The sequence below is a fragment of the Cupressus sempervirens genome, chromosome 10 (genome assembly GCF_028749045.1).
Source record: "Cupressus sempervirens isolate cs-2001-9-10 chromosome 10, ASM2874904v1, whole genome shotgun sequence".
In the NCBI taxonomy this organism is placed as follows: Eukaryota; Viridiplantae; Streptophyta; class Pinopsida; order Cupressales; family Cupressaceae; genus Cupressus; species Cupressus sempervirens.
Genome location: NC_143127.1, coordinates 779,106,749 through 779,126,516, shown reverse-complemented (window position 1 = coordinate 779,126,516; position 19,768 = coordinate 779,106,749). Strand labels below are relative to the sequence as shown.

At 32.9% G+C, this 19,768-nt stretch overlaps 1 pseudogene; it reads right to left on the bottom strand.

The window, feature by feature from the left end:
• Positions 1 to 429: 429 nt before the first annotated feature.
• LOC149536189 (sesquiterpene synthase Cad-like) lies at positions 430 to 18,908 on the bottom strand (annotated as a pseudogene).
• Between the last annotated feature and the right edge of the window lie 860 nt (positions 18,909 to 19,768).

Genomic DNA, 19,768 nt, shown 5'->3' with positions numbered 1-19,768 from the left:
TGACTACTAGAGTGTGTTATATTTTTCTTGAAAAGTATGTTGTCTTTATATTTCCAAAATTATCATTTCATTCATTTACATCAAGTACAATTATAATTAATCAAATTAAAAAACATATTTCTTTTTAGAGTATACATGAAACTCTTTTAAATCTATCAAAATATTATTGATACAATTTAGAAACTATGAGAAAACATTCATTAATTTAGAAACTATCTAGCTGATATAAATTTATCTTTTATGCATGCATTTCTATAGGTGAAAATAGAAGCATCTAAATATTGGGTGCATCAATATATGCTGAATTTTTTTTGACTTTATATATTTGAGGATTCTCCTAGCTTATTTTAAACTTTCAAAAATATTTCTATTTGTCAACTTATTAGGATCTCAAAAATAAAAATGCATATAGCAGCCCTTATTTTCTTTTTACTTAGACACTTTATCAAGGATATGAGCTATAGGATTGATCAGTATTTTTATTATGTCATCCTTACCCTTGGATGGATGTGAAAATCCATCAATATCCCTCCACAGAAAACCTACCCATCTATACATACAATCAAAATACACTCTTTTACAACATTTTGGTATATCTTTCTCATAACACAAGAAATCTCTAGTTAATTCTTCCATGTGTAGCTGAACGGTAACGTTTGCATTATCTAAAGCTTGCTCCATTATAGTTCCAAGGTTATCTACTACATAACAATCTAGCCAAGAAACATTTTGTCCTCGATCTTTATCTTCCTTCAAGAGATATTAGTGAAAGGAAGCAAAGGTGTGTGGAATTGCTTCCTACGCTAATCTTTGAGAGGACGATTATGAAAATCAAAGTGACTATTGCAAAAATATCAAGAAATACATAATAACATAATCAAAATAACAAAGAACACACAAAAGAGTGATTATCATGGGGAAACCCTTCTGGGAGAAAAACCCCACCCTCTAAAACTCGCACAATGTATTATCAAACAAAGATGATTACAATACACTTGCAATGCAAGTTCTTATAGGAGCGCATCACCACAAGTTGAACTTAGAGAGACTCCTTCTAGCACCAATCTTGCAAACTAAACTCAATTACACAAACACCTCCCCAAGCCCTCCTTTTATAGTGATTTTACAACATGGAAACCACTTATGGTTTTACAAAACCATGAGCAAAACTACCATGCCAAATGTTACCCATTTTTGACATTTACATTTCCAATATGGAAAAACAACTAGGTTAAAAATAGTAATCCTCTCCACAATTTTGTCTTTTAGTCTAGACCCCCATAAAAGTCACAAAATGAGTCATCAAGGCTGTAAAAATGACCTACCTATATTCTACTATGGACAAGACTCATTTTAAACACTCACTAACCATTTTCCAATGCATAAACAAGTGGAAAATTTCCACAAACAATTTTTGGAATTTTCTAAGAAAGGATTGCAAGGTTGAGACACATGTTTCTCAACATTCCCCCACTTGTCGAATACCTTTCAAGAGTCAGGGGATCCGAAATATCATAGACTTAATTGCTAGGGGCTGAGAGGCCCATAGACTCTAAACACCATCTGAATTTCTTTGTGCTCAAGGGCTTAGTTAATGCATTAGCAACATTCATCAAAGTCTCTACCTTTTCTAGCTTCACCTTGCCATCCTCAGCCATATCTCTCATAAAATGATATTGTACATCAATGTGCTTGGTCCTCGCATGAATAGTTGGGTTCTTCGCTAGGCAGATTGCACTTTGGCTATCACTATAATTTGTCACTACACCCTGTTTGAACTCTATATCTGAACACAATCTCTTTAGCTAGATGGCTTCTTTGCAAACATGAGTAGCTACCATATACTCTGCCCCAATAGTAGACAAAGCAACAATAGCCTGTCGCTTACTCATCCAACTGATTGCACCACCAAATAATGTAAACACATATGCACTGGTGGATCTTCTTCTATCAACATCACCAACCTAGTTTGAATCCACATAGCCTCGAATATCCAAGGAATGCTCACTTCCTGTTCGATGAAAACATATTGAGTACTCTGAGGTACCCCACAAGTATCTGAAAACTCTTTTTACTGCATCCCAATGTGCTCTTCTTGGATTAGACATATAACGGGAAAGTACTCCCACTACTTGGGCAATGTCTAGTCTTGTACACACCATAGCATACATCAAACTTCCAACAACACTCTAATATGGTACTCGACTCATCTCTTCCATCTCCAATGGGGATGTAGGACACTATGAGCTAGAAAGCTTTTTTCCCATAGTAATCGGAACACTCAATGGTCTTGAATCCTGCATATTGAATCTTTTCAAAATAGTACCAACATAGTTACTTTGGCCTAGCCAAAGCTTTCTGTTTTGTCTATCTCTTATAATCTCCATTCCCAGAATGTGCCTAGCTGCACCAAGATCTTTCATTTCAAACTTTATTGAGAGTTGAGATTTTAACTCTACAATCAAACCTTTTCCTTTGCCAATAAACAACATATCATCAACATACAAGGCAATAATCGAGAAACCATCATCATCAAATTTGAAATATATACAATGATTAGATTTAGATCGCACAAATCCCAAATTCAATACATATGTATCAAACTTATGGTACCACATCCTAGGAATCTGTTTTAAACCATACAAGGATTTCTTCAATTTATAGACCAAATGACTTTTACCTTTCATGAAATAGTGCTCTGGCTGTGACATGTAAATTTCTTTCTCCAAATCTCCATAAAGGAAAGCAGTTTTCACATCCATTTGCTCGATCTCTAGGTCATAAGCTACTGCAATAGAAAGCAAAAATCTAATGCATGTCATTTTGGCTATTAGAGAAAAAATTTCACCATAATCTACTCCCTCAACATGAGAGTAATCTTTTGCAACCAAATGTGCTTTATACTTCTCAAAAGTTCCATCTAAACCCATCTTCCTTTTGAACACCCATTTACAACCAACAAGCTTTCGTCCTTCAGGCAATGGTACAAGGTCCCACGTTCGATTCCTCTTAAGAGTTGTCATTTCTTCATCCATGGCTATTTTCTAGGACTTTGAATCATTCATACCAAGAGCCTCTTCTACAGATCTCAGTTCATCAATGTTAGCATTCAATGCAAATATGCACCTCCAATCATCAGGAGAATACTCATACCTTTTAGGTGGTTTCCTTTGTCTAGTAGAGCTTCGAACAAGATCTTGTTCAGGTTTAGGACGTTTAGGTTCATGATTAGGTTCTCCCTCTTCCTCTGATGATTCAAAACTTGTAGAGCTCTCTTCAACATCTTGTCTTTCTAAGGGCCTTGATTCAACTTTCTCAGGTATAGCAGGAAGTTGAATCACATCTTTCTTTTCTTTAATTTTTTCAAGCTGCACTGTAATAGAAGAAGTCTTGGTTTCTCTAAAAATAACACTTCTCAAATAAAATACCTTTTTTGCAATAGGATCCCAAAGCTTGTATCCTTTCACACCATAACTATATCCAATGAAGATACATTTGACAGCTTTGTTGTCCAATTTTGTTCACTTCTCCTTTGGCACATGAGCATATGTCTCACAACTAAATAATCTCAGATGTCTAAGTGAAGTCTTGTGGCCCGACCATGCTTCTATTGGCATCTTATCAACAAGAGCTGATGTAGGAGACCTATTTATCAGGTAGCAGGTAGTGCCTACAACTTCAGCCCAGAACTTTTGTTCTAGTCTAGCACCACTCAGCATACTCCTAACCTTCTCCGTCAAGGTCCTGTTCATTCTTTCTGCAACTCCATTCTGCTATGGAGAATATGGAGTTGTCTTCTCTCTTTTAGTACCACAATCTTTAAAAAATGTGTCAAAAATATTGGAGCGAAATTCACCACCATTGCTTTAAACTCTTTGAAACAATTGAAAACTTCAGCTTTACTCCTAAGGAAATAAACCAATGTTCTTCTACTAAAATCATCAATGAAAGAAACATAATAAACTGATCTACCAATAGAAGGAACATCAACTGGACCAAATATATCTGAATGAATTAGATCCAAAATACATGAAGACTTATGACAACTCGAGTAAAAATGAATGTGGTTTTGTTTACCATTGATACAATGCTCACAAAAATCAAACTCAAGATTGCTATCATTCAACCCATCAACAAGGTTCTTATTTTTCAAGGTCCGTAGGCCCTTCTCACCTATGTGGCCAAGTCTATGGTGCCATAACATAGTCTTTTTTGCAAGCAACTTTGATTTAGTAGACAGAGCACCCTTGGGTACCCAAAAATCACGACCATCTGTTGAAAGAGAAACTCTCTCCTTCTCCAATTGAGTAGTCTTTTTCACAATCTTATCAGAAGTACTATTGCACTTGACTGTGCATGCATCAAGTTGGTACAATGTACCCAATCTACTTCCTCTTGCTATTACCATAGCGCCTATCACCATTTTTACACCTGCTTCAGAAAACTGTACATGCACACCCACATCTATTAGCTTACTAATAGATAATAAATTCCTTGCTAGTCCAGGGATATGTAAGACACCATCAAATCTTCTAATTCTACCATTAGAAAATTTCACACGAATACTTCCATGACAAACAATATCAAGTATTGAATTATCACCCAAATACACCTTACTACCATCAAAATTTTCATACTTACTAAACTAGTTCCTATTAGGAGTCATGCAGAAAGATGCACCTGAATCTATTAACCATGCATTTTCACCTGCATGAGTGGCCAAGGCTGCAATGAAAGCATCTCCATCTTCCTTCTTGGACACAGAATCAGAATCTTGCTTCTTCTTCTTCTTCTTTTTCTTCTCCTCTTTGTAGTCCTTTTGGAAGTGTCCAGGTTTGCCACAATTCCAACAAATTTCCTTTGACTTAGTAGGGGATTTGGATCTCCCCTTATTTTTGGACTTAGAATGGCCATGCTGCTTTTCATTCTTGCCTCTTTCTTTTGGTTTTTCATGAACACTCAAATTTTCTTTGGCATTCAAAGAGACCTTCCTTCTCATCTCGTCAAAAAGTAGAGAACCAACAATGTCCTCCATCTTCAAGACAACTGAAGTGCTCGCTATAGCCATCACAAGACTATCCAATGAGTCTGGCAATGAATATAGCAAGATTTGACACCTTTTTTATTCATCCATTGGCACCCCTACTAAGGTCAACTGAGTCACCAACATATTAAACCTTTCTAGATGCTCAAAAATTTGTCCACCTTCTTCCATTTTCAAGGAATACAACTTCTTCCTCAAGAAAATCTTAGTCACAAGTGATTTCACTTGATAGATCTCACTAAGCTTTTTCCAAAGCTTCTTTGTGGTAGGTTCTTCATGGACATTAATTAGAATCAAGTCTGCAAGACACAATCTGATGAGACCTTTAGCTTTTCTATCATTCACATCATATTGTGTAGCTAATATCGAATCTATGGGCCTCAGCTTCTTCTCATCAATCGCATCCCATAGATCCCGATCAATCAACAAATCTTTCATCTTCAGCTTCCACATCTCAAAATTTGTGCCAAAAAACTTTTCAACATCAATTCTCCCTAACATGCTTTTCATCTTTTAATCCTGCAACAAAAAAATGAAATGCTCTACACAAGCTCCCACTGAAACCTTGATTAGCTTAAAAAAACCCTTTACCCAACAAATAGAACCAAAACTGGCCAGGCTCTGATACCACTTGAAAGAAAGAAAAGGTGCATGGAATTTCTTCCTACACTAATCTTTGAGAGGACGATTATGCAAATCAAAGTAACTATTGCAAAGATCTCAAGAAATGCATAATAACATAATCAAAATAACAAAGAACACACAACACAGTGATTACCATGGGGAAACCCTTCCGGGATAAAAACCCCACCCTCTAAAAATTGCACAATGTGTTATCAAACCAAGATGATTACAATCCACTTGCAATGCAAGTTCTTATAGGAGTGCATCACCACAACTTGAACTCATAGAGACTCCTTCTAGCACCAGTCTTGCAATCTAAACTCAATTACACAAACACCTCCCCAAGCCCTCCTTTTTTAGTGATTTTACAACCTGGAAACCACTTATGGTTTTACAAAACCATGAGCAAAACTACCATGCCACATGTTACCCATTTTTGACATTTACATTTCCAATATGGAAAAACAACCAAGTTAAAAATAGTAATCCAGTCCACAATTTTGTCTCTTAGTCTAGACCACCATAAAAGTCACAAAATGAGTCATCAAGGCTCTAAAAATGACCTACTTATATTCTACTATGGACAAGACTCATTTTAACAACTCACGAACCATTTTCCAATGCATAAACAAGTGGAAAACTTCCACAAACAAATTCTGGAATTTTCCAAGAAAGGATTGCAAGGTTGAGACACATGTTTCTCAACAATTAGAAACTATGCTCAGTAAGGAAAATAATATCAACTATCTTTTATTTAAAAGTATGTAATTTATGGATAATAAGAAGATAGTTTTAGGCAAGTTTGGTTGATAGATACCTGAGATTTTTTGATATCATCAATTAGTCGAACGACAATTGATACATCATATTCAAACTTACTAACCCTTTGTAGAATATCATCAGGAAGAACCATGTCAATTGAAATCATTGGAAATAGTGTGACCACGGGTTTCAAAGAAGCATTAAGCGCATTCTTTAAAAATTGATCCAAAGTGGGTAGATAGTCTTTCGCATTCCATTCAGAATTTCGACACACTGACACAATAAGCTTTGTCCACTGCAATAGAAAAAGCATGAAATGTGAAATATAAGATTTATACATAGTTTAAATAGACACACAGTTTGATAGATGAATTTGACTAGTGACATACATGTTCTTGTATCCACTTCCGTGCACGTGGACCATGGATTTTCTCTGCTTCATTAGCTAATTCCATGTATATTTCATGGCAAAACGACCAAGTAATTTGCATATATTGGGGAAGAACATCCACCATAGACATATCCGAGCTAAGGAACACAAACACAAAATTCAAGAGTAAAGTAATTCATTTGTTAATAAGAAATTATGATTATTTTAAATAATATTGATAATTCATTGCAAGGCATTGCAATCATAAATAGAAATATAAATGTAAACTGCTAGAATTACTTGATTGGGGAAGACCGTCCACCATAGAAATATCCAAGCTAAGGAACACATAATTCAAGAGTAAAGTAATTCATTTGTTAATAATAAATTATGATTATTTTAAATAATATTGATAATTCATTGCAAGGCATTGCAATCATAAATAGAAATATAAATGTAAACTGCTAGAATTACTTGATCAAGGCTGTCTTAAAAGGTATGAGGTCATCAATAGTTCCATAACTGTCAAAAATGTCATCAACCATGGTAATCATGACACCCAATTTGACATATCCAATTCATGTGCGAGAAAATTCAAATTCGTGCAATCCGCATGAATATGCAAAGTAAAATTCGACAGGTCGATGTCGAAAAAAATCAAGTTTGTTTACACTTGCTTCGTTCCACCATCTACATATTTGTATCGCACCATACATGTTCCAATATAATTAATATTACCAGCAATCTAACATTGGCATAAGAAATTATTTTTTATAAAAAGTATTTTTAATAAAGACAAAGTGAATTTTCATATGTAAACATATCACTTACTTGGATACGATTTTGAGCTCAATTTGATGTTGGGCTTGTAGTATGTTGAAATCCAATATTGCTGCTTCCAAAATATTTTAACAAATGTCATATGAAATCCTAAAAGAAATGTAGTTAGTACAAAAAGTTATCCATCTACCATCATACTTAAGATGGTTCCTTATATAACAAAATAAATTAGCCATAAAAATAGGAGTTGTAAGACAACATAGTTCCTGCCAAGTGTAGGCAGCACATGTTGATTTTGTAGGAATGATCTATCAAATTAGAAAGGAAAGCAATATCAATTATTAAAGAAACCTAAAGAAGAGCAATGTTTCCATTAAGATCAGTAAATTTAATAAGTAGTCTCATCTTGCAAACAAATTATATGCCTCCAAATCCTCTTGCTACCTTGTATAGTTAGCCACCTAGGCTTTGTAAGATGATCGACTACTATTATCCTTTGCAAACCTTTGCAATGTTGTACAAATAGGATAATGATTGTTGTTTAGGACTTAATATACTTTAAATTTTCATAGCAATAAATCCCAATTTGCTCCAATAATGATAAATTTTTTCCATTGCTTGAACTTGTTGTCATAAAATGAATGAAAACATAGAGTCCATCCTAACAAATCTCGTCTTTTCCAAGTACATGTTAGAAATAGTGTAATAGATTAATTCAGTGAACTAGAGAGGTCTAAAATTATCTGATTGTAGTACAATTTTCTTGTGGACTATTTAACGCTTTGTAGAGTATGCTGAAAGGGCTTTTTGAAAGAGAAAATTCACGAGGGAAAAAAGGTTTAGTTGAACACAAAAACTATGTATAATATTGAAAAAATTATGCTAATCTACTACCCAAAATGATTGAATAAGATTGTGAAATATAATAAGATGACAACCACGAGGCTAATATTGTGGTAGTCTTGTCTTGTGTTCTATTCAAGTCTTTGTAGAGTATGCCCAAAGAGCTTTTAGAAAGAGAAACTTTAAGAGGGCAATAAGGGTAGAAATGTCTTATTATAGTGGTCTTGTAATACTCAAATCTACTAAAATTAGTCACATTACATTTTTACTTCATATATGATCATTTCTTTCTTGATTCAACTTCCTTATGCTTTCTAATAATGTTAACATTTATTTTTATTTTTCAAAACATAATTTTTATAATTTGAGCTCTTTTCCTAGAAGTAAAAGGGACAATCAAGGAGTATTTACAATACTAAGTTAGTAATATGTCCTAATTTAAATTTGTGGACAGCTACACATTCCTCATTAAAAGATAAGAATCTTGTGAAAGCATTGCTCTAACCTAAGTCTAGTAGAGAACCATCTTAGAAAATTTGAAGTCTAATGGTGATGAAATTATTTAAGTAATTTGAAAATCATGCAGTAATTAATAAATTAATCTCACTTTTGTGATAAAACTTGAAGTAGAGTGGTGCTCAAATTATTTGTGTAATTTGATAATGGATACAATGATTAATAAATTAGTCTCACTTCATCAATGCTATCTTTGCTATAGCACACATTATACCTTTCTTGTCAATTTTTTTTAGATAATTATAATTTCATTGTTTTTTGTTTTGTTTAAAGTGACAGTAAAATGGATCAGCATAAATCATTCAAATACATAGAGAAAAATGACTACAATGTTCAAGGTCCAAAAAAGCTTCCCAAATATTTTTTTTTTCACTTCCAAATTGGACAATTTTGCAATTTATGGAAAGAAACACAAAGTTTCTTCTTTTATTTGAACTTACTATCATGTTAAAAGTACATCACATACTTGTCAATGTTTTTTCAATAGATAAAGATAAACAATAATAAACATTCAAATAAAGATCACTAACATACTAAGACACAATAACTTATCTTGAGAGAATTCTCCAACTCAAAGGGCAAATACCCAAGCACACAAAAATATACCTCTTTTATGAAATAATAGAGGTCCAAATACAATAATTCTAATTGAATTATACAATCGTTACATAAAGAAAACATATATATCATGAATTGAAAGGCTCTTCATATCATAATCAAAAGTCTCTTTAGTTTCCAAATACGAGATCCTTTATAATTTGAAATACATACTTATTTACATGAAGCATAAAAATTAATATTTCTAAACACATGTATTTTTTGTGTGCATGTATTTTCATATTTTTAAACATTTGCATCCTTTTAGGACACATGTCTTCATATAACAAAGAACAAATGGATCTCAAGAAAACCAGGACATGTGAATCCTAGGTAGGTATTCTCTTACACAGTTATAAAACATCAACACTCCCTCTTAGAAAGAGAGAGAATATTCATACTTTTCTATCTCTAATGAAAAACATAGGGAATAAAAACAACAAATTAGTGACAAAATCTCATAAAAGATTTTCTCAATAGAAAATTATCATCTCAACATGATATTCACCATGGCTAGTCCTAAAGGGTGAAATAAAAGAAAACTAATTCATGGAGTTACATGACTTGCAACATGGCTACTCCTAGAGTGTGGAACCACCATAGCTACTCTTAGAAGGTGGAGCAAGGGACCACACTAAGAACTTCTCCCTCTAAAAAGGAACCCATCAACAAGGGATTTCACCTCAAACTTCTCCATCTTAGAGAACTCATTAGCAAGGGATTGCAACTTGAATGTATCCCTCATAGAGAAGAATTCATTAGGAAGGGATCACACCTTGAACTTATCTCTTGTAGAGAAGAAATCAATAGCAAGGGAGCACACCTTGAACTTTTCCTTTGTAGAGAATAAATTATAATAGTACATAATAAGAAATTGAATACTTCATTGTATTGTATAAATCCTTTCACAAGGTGGACCTAATAGTCCTTATTGCTCCTAATTGGGAAGATCACTAGAAGTTATTAATCGTAAGCCTTAACAAAGCAACTTTATACAACAATCATAAAGCCTATGGGTATCATCCCCACCTCAACTTTGCCTTCTATTTCGAAGGTTTCTAGGTTACCAAATATTGTGTCAAGTATTATGAATGTTTAATTGTTTTTATTATTTCATGCATGCAATTAGATTATATTAGCTTAAAGAGGATTAATTGGTCAATTAAGTAAAAAACATATCCATTCCTCATTCATGCCCCCTCTTAGTCACCTAGCCTACCTTATATTTCCAACAATTTTTATTAGAGAATTTGGTTCTCACTTTAGAATTTTAGTAGCTTGAGAAAAGATCAGAGGCAATGGAAGTGTATAGATTGGAGAAATCTATTGAAAATGTAAAGTTGGATCTAGAATTGGCCTTGGATCAATTCAAGAAAATTAAGGAGCAACTCTCAAAATCTTTGCAAAGAAGGAAATAACTAGTATTACAAATGAATGAAAATTTATACACAGAAGAAAGAGTTGAATACATTTTCCAAGATAGAACTTTAGATGAAGTTGATGAAGCAATCAAAGATCTACTAGAGAAAAATCTCACTTTACATGAAGAAGTTAGAAAATTAAAAAAGAGAGCAAGAAATTTAGTCAATCAGAATGTGTGAAAACATTGAGAAAAAAGACAAATCAATAAAAGAGAAAATATTTCTAACTAAAAGGATAGAAGAAAAGGATAATGAAATTCAACACCTATCTCTTCAACAAGAAGATCTGATAAGTCAACTCAATTATGGAAATAAAGATCTTATCAACTTAAGGACAAACAATGAAAGATTGTAGAATGATCTCAGCATGGAAAGGAAACCAATGAAAGGATGATGAAATATCAAGAAAGCATGAATCAATTAAATGATCAAACTCAATTTTAGACACAAAGGAAAAGAAAAATTAAGCTATATAGATGAAGGTGAATAATCTTAGTGAGGAGCTTAGAAGAACAAAAGGCTTACATGTAATCATTGCATTAAAATATGGCATACATCAAACAAGTTTTGAAGCAATGGTAAATAAAAATTTAGTGAAAAATATTATAGTTGTAACAACCATGGACATAGAGCTAGTGAATGCATAAAGAAAACCAAGTTTTGAGGAAACTGTTTCAATTGCAACAAACAAGGACAAAAATCTTTAGAATGCAAGACCAAGAAATGGAACCTAGTAGAGCAAATTATCAAAGCTATCTTTGGTTGGGATTATAACACATAGTGTAGATTTCACTATTGTGGTGAGCATGGGCATATTGGAGAAACTTGCAAAAGAACTTACATGTAGAAGAGAGACCCTAAAAAGAGATGCTTTGTATGCATAGAACTAGGACATCTAGTGAAGAACTATATCAACCAAGGTAAGGTTGAAGATGAAAAGAAAGCAAAGGATAATAATATTAGAAGTCAAATGAGGTACAAATGGATAAAGAAATCTCCAGAGAATTCATGTCAAAGTCATAAAAGTGTTGACATTCAAACTAGTTCTCAATGGAGATTAATGGAACTATGATTCAAAAGAATACATCTTATACTAATTCTAGTCAGCAAGCAAGAATATCCAAATCAACATTCAGGTGCACTGGGATCACTGAGTTAAGATGACAGTTGAAGAAAAATCATAGACATTACCGATGTTTCCAAAATGTCCAATCAATCAAGTAAGGTGAGATATATGGTTGTCATTTATGTCAATATTTATTTTGCAATTCAATCATATTTGTTTGTGAAGGAAAATTGTCTAAGTATTAGATTGTGTTATAGTAGTATGTCAAAACTTGTCAGTAGTGGAATATTCATTTGGAATATTCTCTTGCATAGTAAACTAGAGATGCATGACAAAATTCTAATGATGCATACTAGTGTTCATGTCTGTATAAGCTATTGAGATCAAGTTATGAAGGAAACAATGATGTAGTGATTTCATAGTCTAGAACAGAGCATGTTAGCAGAATAAGTTAATTGACTTCAATAATTGTTTTGATTATTAATTCTTGATGAGTCAACTCTAAAAATGATTTGTGAGCTAACTAAGGAAGAATTTATTAATATGTTTGATCTAAGGAAAGACCTTCATTTGTGAAGATAAAGTGTAAGTTCGTGAGTATGGGAATGAGCAAGTGAAAGCAAGTATGCAAAGTATGATATGTGTGATATATATGTGATATATATTATATGCGAATGCAAATGTGAACTAAAAGGAAGATTGTCTATAGTCTACCAAGGATTTTATGAAGAACTTGCAATTAGAAGATTTGTGAAGTAAAGCAAGTGATACAATTTTTAATGTATATCTATTCTCTTGAAGAAATCAATTGTATATTTGCATGTTAGGACAATCGAATCTTCTTGCACACATTTGTATATGATCCACCAACTCCTAATAGGGTTGAAGAAACTCCTAACAAGGTTGAGGCTTCTAACAAGGCTTAGTCTCCTAACATGGTCAATATCCTTAACCAAATCCTTTGTATAGTGAATCATCTAGTGGGTTTGATCCTTATTGGGGTTTTCCCTTGGCCAGTGTTTCCCTCATTAACAAAATATGGTGTTATGATCTCTCTTTATGTATGGTTATTTATATTGTTAAGTATTATTGGTTTACTTTCATATGCATATGGTAAAGTAATTAAAAATATCCAGTTGTGGACAAAAAGATTTAGTATACTAGAAGTTGCGCAATTAGCAATACACATTAAACACTCAGAGAAATCTTCAGTGAAGTGCACATAGCTTAATATGGTCTATGTAAAGTTATGTGAGAAATATAATCTCTCTATTATACAGAGATAGTATTTGGGCTAGTGGAAGATATGCATTCAATGCAAAGTACAATTTGAAAAAGATTTAAAGGACATAAATTGATTTGCAAAACATCATTTGCTTGTGCAAAGTCTTAAGTGCAAGATTGGAGTAAGACTTGGAGTACTAAAGAAATTTTTAGATACATGAATTTAGTGAAGCCCTATTATGCAACTTGAAGGTATTTTCTATAATTTTTGAACATATTTTTAGAAATGGCAAAACAAGAATTTTATAATGTAAGCAATATACCTAGATGCAATTTCAAGAAACACCCATTTGATTCTTTGCTTGATGACCCAATTGGGGCATTTTTACAAGTTCCAAAAAATGTACTTCATGTTGAGGATATATTCATTGCAAAATTTAAAGCATGGGTGACATAGAAATTCATAAGGAATTGCAGAAAATGTGCAGCAAAGATTTTTCATTAAAACTTGAACATAGATACCTAGAATGACTTAACCTAGTTAACCATATGTTATACATGGATTTTGAAAGTAATGAATGGACAAGGATAATTCCGAGCAGAGTACATGATGATTTTCTATGGTTGGACGACTCTATCATATGTATTGGTAATGAAGTAATTCACATGGTCACAAGTTTGAGCAATAATGGATGCAATCCAGTGAACATAGATAATGTGCACAAGCTAGTTGAGACAAATCCCAATACATATTTTAATGGCAGAAATATGAAAGTCAACACCATTCAAGATGATGGAGTGAGATTAATTTTTAAGATTTTTGGATATAAGTACAATCATGGGTCTAGGATAGATTTAATCCCTATAGGATTTCTTTATGTAGCTTAATTGGCAATAAGAGGTGAAGAGGTTAATATGTGTGACATTATCGGAACACAATTGTTTGATAACATATCTAGAATCAAGAAATCAAGGAGTGCAGTCTTTAGGATTGAATCCCTATTGAAACATATATTTTTCTATGCTACTAAGAAGTATCCTAGTATCACAAATTGGAATGAGAATGAATGCACAATGCATATTATCACTTGAGCATACAAAACCAAACCTGATACAGTCAGAGATAGCGATATTGACAAAATAATGAAGTCTTTCCAAGATGAAATGAAGCAAAGGTATAGGATACCTCCTATGCTAGTAGTGAAGTATAAGGATGAAATATGTTTCATGGTTGAAACAAATTTCACATGTATGGAGGTAGTAATCCCTCGAGTTAAGTTCATTGAACCTATGGGTTATGAAATGAGTGAGGAATTGATTAAAGGTTATGCAAAGATAATCTTACAATCTGAAGTTGATTCTAAATGTCTTAAATGGGGCACATACATTGAGAAGATGAGAGAAGTTAAGACAAGTTATATTATTAAGGACTCCAAGAAAAAGGTGGATAAGGTGATTGATTCTATTTTTAAATAATCAAGAATGATAAGAAATAAATTTGATGAGGTGAAAGGGATAGCTATGGAAATGAATGGCAGTGGTCAATCTAAGCTATTGACCCCTACACACATTATAGTGGAAGGACCTACTAAATAGGTCACAGTTGCATAGACAAGTGCACAAGCACCTACAAAGCCTTATGCAATAGTTGTGCGACAAAAAACTTCAATGAATCTAGTAAGGACTAAAGAGTTAACAACTACATGGAAGTATACACGGCTTGAAAGGACCAAAATCCCTGCTAAAAAGAGTCTAAAGTAGACTAAAAGTGGTCCATGCAAGAAGGGAAGAACCTTGCATATTAGTTCTTCTAAATTTGAAGAAGAAATGGATGATAGACTAGTTGAGCCATTAGATCAAGAAGCAAAGACTTTAGTAGGATGAAAGAATGGAAGTTAAAGGTAGAGAATCATAACATGCAAATAATTAATGACAATAATTTAGCACAATTGAATTAGTACTATGATTTGTATAATAATATGGATAGAAGATAGCTAGAAAATGTTGTAGTTAGGAATACAATCCTAAAAGATTAAAGATTTGATAGTATAAAAGGTCAAATACTTGAAGATTTGCACAATATATTGCTAAATAGAAAAAGAAGAGTTGTAGAGGAAGATAAGAAAATAAGAATTAATATGGTGAAAAAGTTATGTTCTATAAATAACAAAGAAGAAATAATAGTTATTCTAAAAGGTGTAGCACCTTTATAGAGGAATAAGAAGAGATTCATTCTCCTCATGGGAGGAAATTATGAGGAAGTTAATGAGGAAACAAAAAATGCTATAGTCACATTTATGTCTACTAGGCCTAGGTAAAAGTACAAAGCTATGTCACCTTTCAAGCTGACTAATCAAAACAATTGAATTTGAGTATTTCTTTCTAAAAATTAATCTTGTTCAAAGATATGATCTAGATAAATTTATTCCACCTAAGAAATATATGTTATCTATTGGAATTAAGGTATATTTTTCATTAGTCCAAACACTTATTCGATTCTAAATGCTTACCAAGCTCATCACTTAGTCTACAGTTTATACGGAGCATTCCCTTGGAAACTAAGCATATGGGTAGTTCAGCAGTATTTACCAAGTTCATAATGGTTACTGAGCAGAACAATGTTCTCCAAGAAGTTAATGGTCACTGAGCTTCGCAGTGTTTACCAAGTGATCAAGGTAAATGAAGGACTTAGTGTTTATCGAGTGATCAAGGTAAATGAAGGACTTAGTGTTTACCGAGTGATCAAGGTAAACGAAGGACTTAGTGTTTATTGAGTGATCAAGGTAAACAAAGGACTTAGTGTTTACCAAGTGATCAAGGTAAACAAAGGACTTAGTGTTTACCGAGTGAACAAGGTAAATGAAGGAATCAATGTTTATCAAGTGAAGAAGGTTATCAATGGATTTAGTTTTTACCGAGTGACATAATATTCATCGAGTCACCAATGGTTATTGAGTTCCAAGCTACTTAGAGTGATTAGTATGGACTGTGCCTCTACTCCTACCAAGTTCATGATGGTGCAGTGTATTGTAGTGGATGCCGAGTATCAAAAGGTCATCAAATCAACTTGAGAATACCGATTTTTCTACTATCTGGCCAACTCAGTAATGTTTTGATTCACTTGTGTTTGGCTGACCTTACCAGTGTAAATATTAGAATGGTATATATGTAATGTATTATATCATTTTTTAAAGGTGAAAAAATGATTTTTATCTTTGAATTGTTATATTTTGAGAAGAATAAAAGAGAATCAATGGAAGAATAGAGGAATACAACAAGGTCAACATAGATGCAGAAAAGTTATATCTATCACATTAGGTGATCAATGCATAAAGGATCTTATCAGCAATCAGTTGTAACGAAATCCACTGCTTCATCCTAATAGGTGAATTAGTTTGTAAATCCTTTAATAGGGTAGACTTAACAACCTTTTGTAAATCTCCTAATAGAGTGCATACTTTATTGTATGTTTGTAAATCCTCTATTAAGTTGGATCTAGGAATCCTACTTGCTCCTAACAGGGCAGATCACCAGAAGTGATCATTGTAAGCCTTAACAAGCCAAATTTATACTACAGTATTGAAGTTTTGTGGGCATCATCCCCACCCCAGTTTTACTTTCTAATTGGAAGGTTTCTAGGTCATCAAATTAGTGTGTTCATGTGTTATGAATGTTTATCTTTTTATGCATACAGTAGATTAGATGGATGGATGGGGAATATGTTATTATACTGAATTGACTTGAAGTTTTAGAGTTACTGATTCACCCCTCCCCTCTTAGTAACCTTGTTAGTCTTGATTATTTCCAACAATTGGTATCAGAGCATTGTGGTTCTCTAGATAAAATTTGACAGCTTGAGCAAAGATCAAGGACAATGGACATATTCAGACTTGACAAATCTATTGAGAATGAAAAGCTAGATCTAGAAATAGCCATGGCTCAACTCAAAAAAGCAAAGGAGCATCTTTCTCAATCTCTAAAAAGAAAGGAACTTGCAAGACAAATGAATGATCATCAGTATGTTGAAGAAAATATTGAAGACCTTTTACCATCAAGTAGCTCAAATGAAGCTAATGAAGAAATCAAGGAACTCCTAGCAAAGAATGGTTCTTTGTAGGAAGAAGTAAGAGAGCTTAAAAGAGAACAAGAAATCCAATCCATCAAGCTATGTGAAGTTTTGGAATAGAGAAACAAGGAAAATGAAGAATTACAGGTAAGAAACAATCAATCCCTTCAGCATGAAAATCTTATAGGTCAACTATCTAATGCAGATGAAGAAATTGTGAATTTCAGATCTGAGAATGAAAATTTGAGAAATGATTTAATCACTGAAAGAAAAATCAATGCAAGCTTACAAAGTGATCTAGGATCTGAAAGACAAATCAATGAAAGTTTGGAAAATGACTTAAATATTGAAAAGCAAGTCAATGAAAGGATGTTAAAATCTCAAATAGATGTGGATCAATTGAATCAGCAAAATGAGCAGAATTTTCATAGACAAAAAGGTAAAGCAAGCCTTGGATACAATGAATAAGGTGAATCTTCCAAACAAGGTACCCAAAGGAATCAAAGACCCACTTGAAATCACTATGGCAAGATAGGTCACACATCTAACAGATGTTGGAGCAATGGTAAAGGAAAATTCAATGGTAAATGCTACAATTGCAATCAACATGGTAACAAAGCCAATGAATGCAAAGAGAAACCAAAATTTGAAGGAAAATGTCACAAATGCAAGAAACAAGGTCACAATGCATCTAAGTGCAGATCTAAATCATTAAATTCAGCAGAACGTATTGTCAAAACATTATTTTGTTGGGACTACAATACTTGGTGCAGATGTCACTATTGTGGAGAATATGGACTCATTGGAGTAAACTACACAAGGTATCACCTAAGGAAGAAAGATACTACCATAAGATGCTATACATGTATCAAACTTGGTCATATATCCAAGAATTGCATGAACATAGGAAGAGTTGAAGATAAAAAGAAAACCAGCGCTGACAAAATTCAAAAACATATGAGACAACAGTGGATTCCTAAATCTACTGAACCAAAAAGTTCAAATGATGGCAATGTCACTCAAGAAATGGGTGACTCCACCATTTCTAATTAGACTCATCAAGGAGGATCAAGGACTGTATCTTCAAGCTATATCCTAAGCAGTTCTAGAATGAAGGAGTGCAAATAACAAATTAGTATTTCAGATACAAGACATAGTTCACTGTGATGCATCTACCGAGCAAGGTTGGTCTTAGACTTAATTGAGCTTGGTCAAGAATATAAAAGGTTTTGTTTGTTCACCGACTTTTAAGGTTTATCAAGTAAGTTGATGACTAGCTAAAAAACCCTAAGTCATCTCAGCTACCTTCGTACCTGAGCATTAATGACAAAAATTTCATCAAAAAGGCAGAATTTGATCTCATTTCTTACCACGAATTTAGAATATACAGAGCAAAGAGATTTCTAAGAGCACGCAAGTGAGTTCAAGTGATTTGAAGTGATTTTTGAGTGAAGAATTTATTTTATGAAATCAATCACGCATAGAGCAGTAATGGCATCTACGAGCACCAGCAGTAGCAAGGTGAAGAGGGGCTCTAAAATGGTTGTGAAGGGAGTCGAATGGAAAGCACCTACCTTCAAGCTCGTTCCCGCCATAGTTGAATCGCTCAACTCGCATGGAGCTCAATCAAAAATTCCACCAAAGGTACTCCTAGAAAAGAATCTCTAGAAAATTGAATCTAGTTTCTAAATTACTAGCACTTATCTCAAAAAATTAAAAATTGATTGGTGAAAATTTTGAATATTAATGAAATATTACAAAAATTTCAAAAATAAAATACGAAGTAGACGTATTTCTGACCACCTTAATCAAAACTGAATGATAATATTTTTTAATAATATTCTAGATATAAGTAGTAGACTCATGCTTGGATTTGACACATATTTTTGGGTATTTTTGTTCTTAATTAATAATTAATAATTAATTTTTGTCTTTAGTATTTTTAGAATAAAAAACTCGTGTCTGACAACCTTAACTAATTGAAAACTCTGTAAAATTCAATTTTTCATTTTTTTCCCTTATAGTAGAAGAAACATAGAATGTGATGCATCTTTTGGATTTAAAAAATGTTGTACCATTTGAAAGTTATAGTTTTTGTGAAGTAGTGTGTTTGTCAAGACTTTTCTACATAACTCCATTAGAAAATAAGTAATAATTATTTACTAAACTCATAATTTGACAAACCTTACATTTATGGAAATATAAAAACATTTTTAAGAAAACATTTTTATTTCATCAAATTTTGGTGAAAAAAAAGTCGTTAGATATATGTTTGAAGTAAAAATCATAGAAAAATAGGCCAAAAGCACATTTATAGGATGTTTTTTCGTTTAGTATTAGGGTGGGTGTGAAAAAAGTTGGAATAGATTTTGAAATAGTTTGAGATATTTCAAAACTAAATTTTTTTTTAGATCGCCACTTTTTGGCACACCATGATCATGCACATACCTTGTTC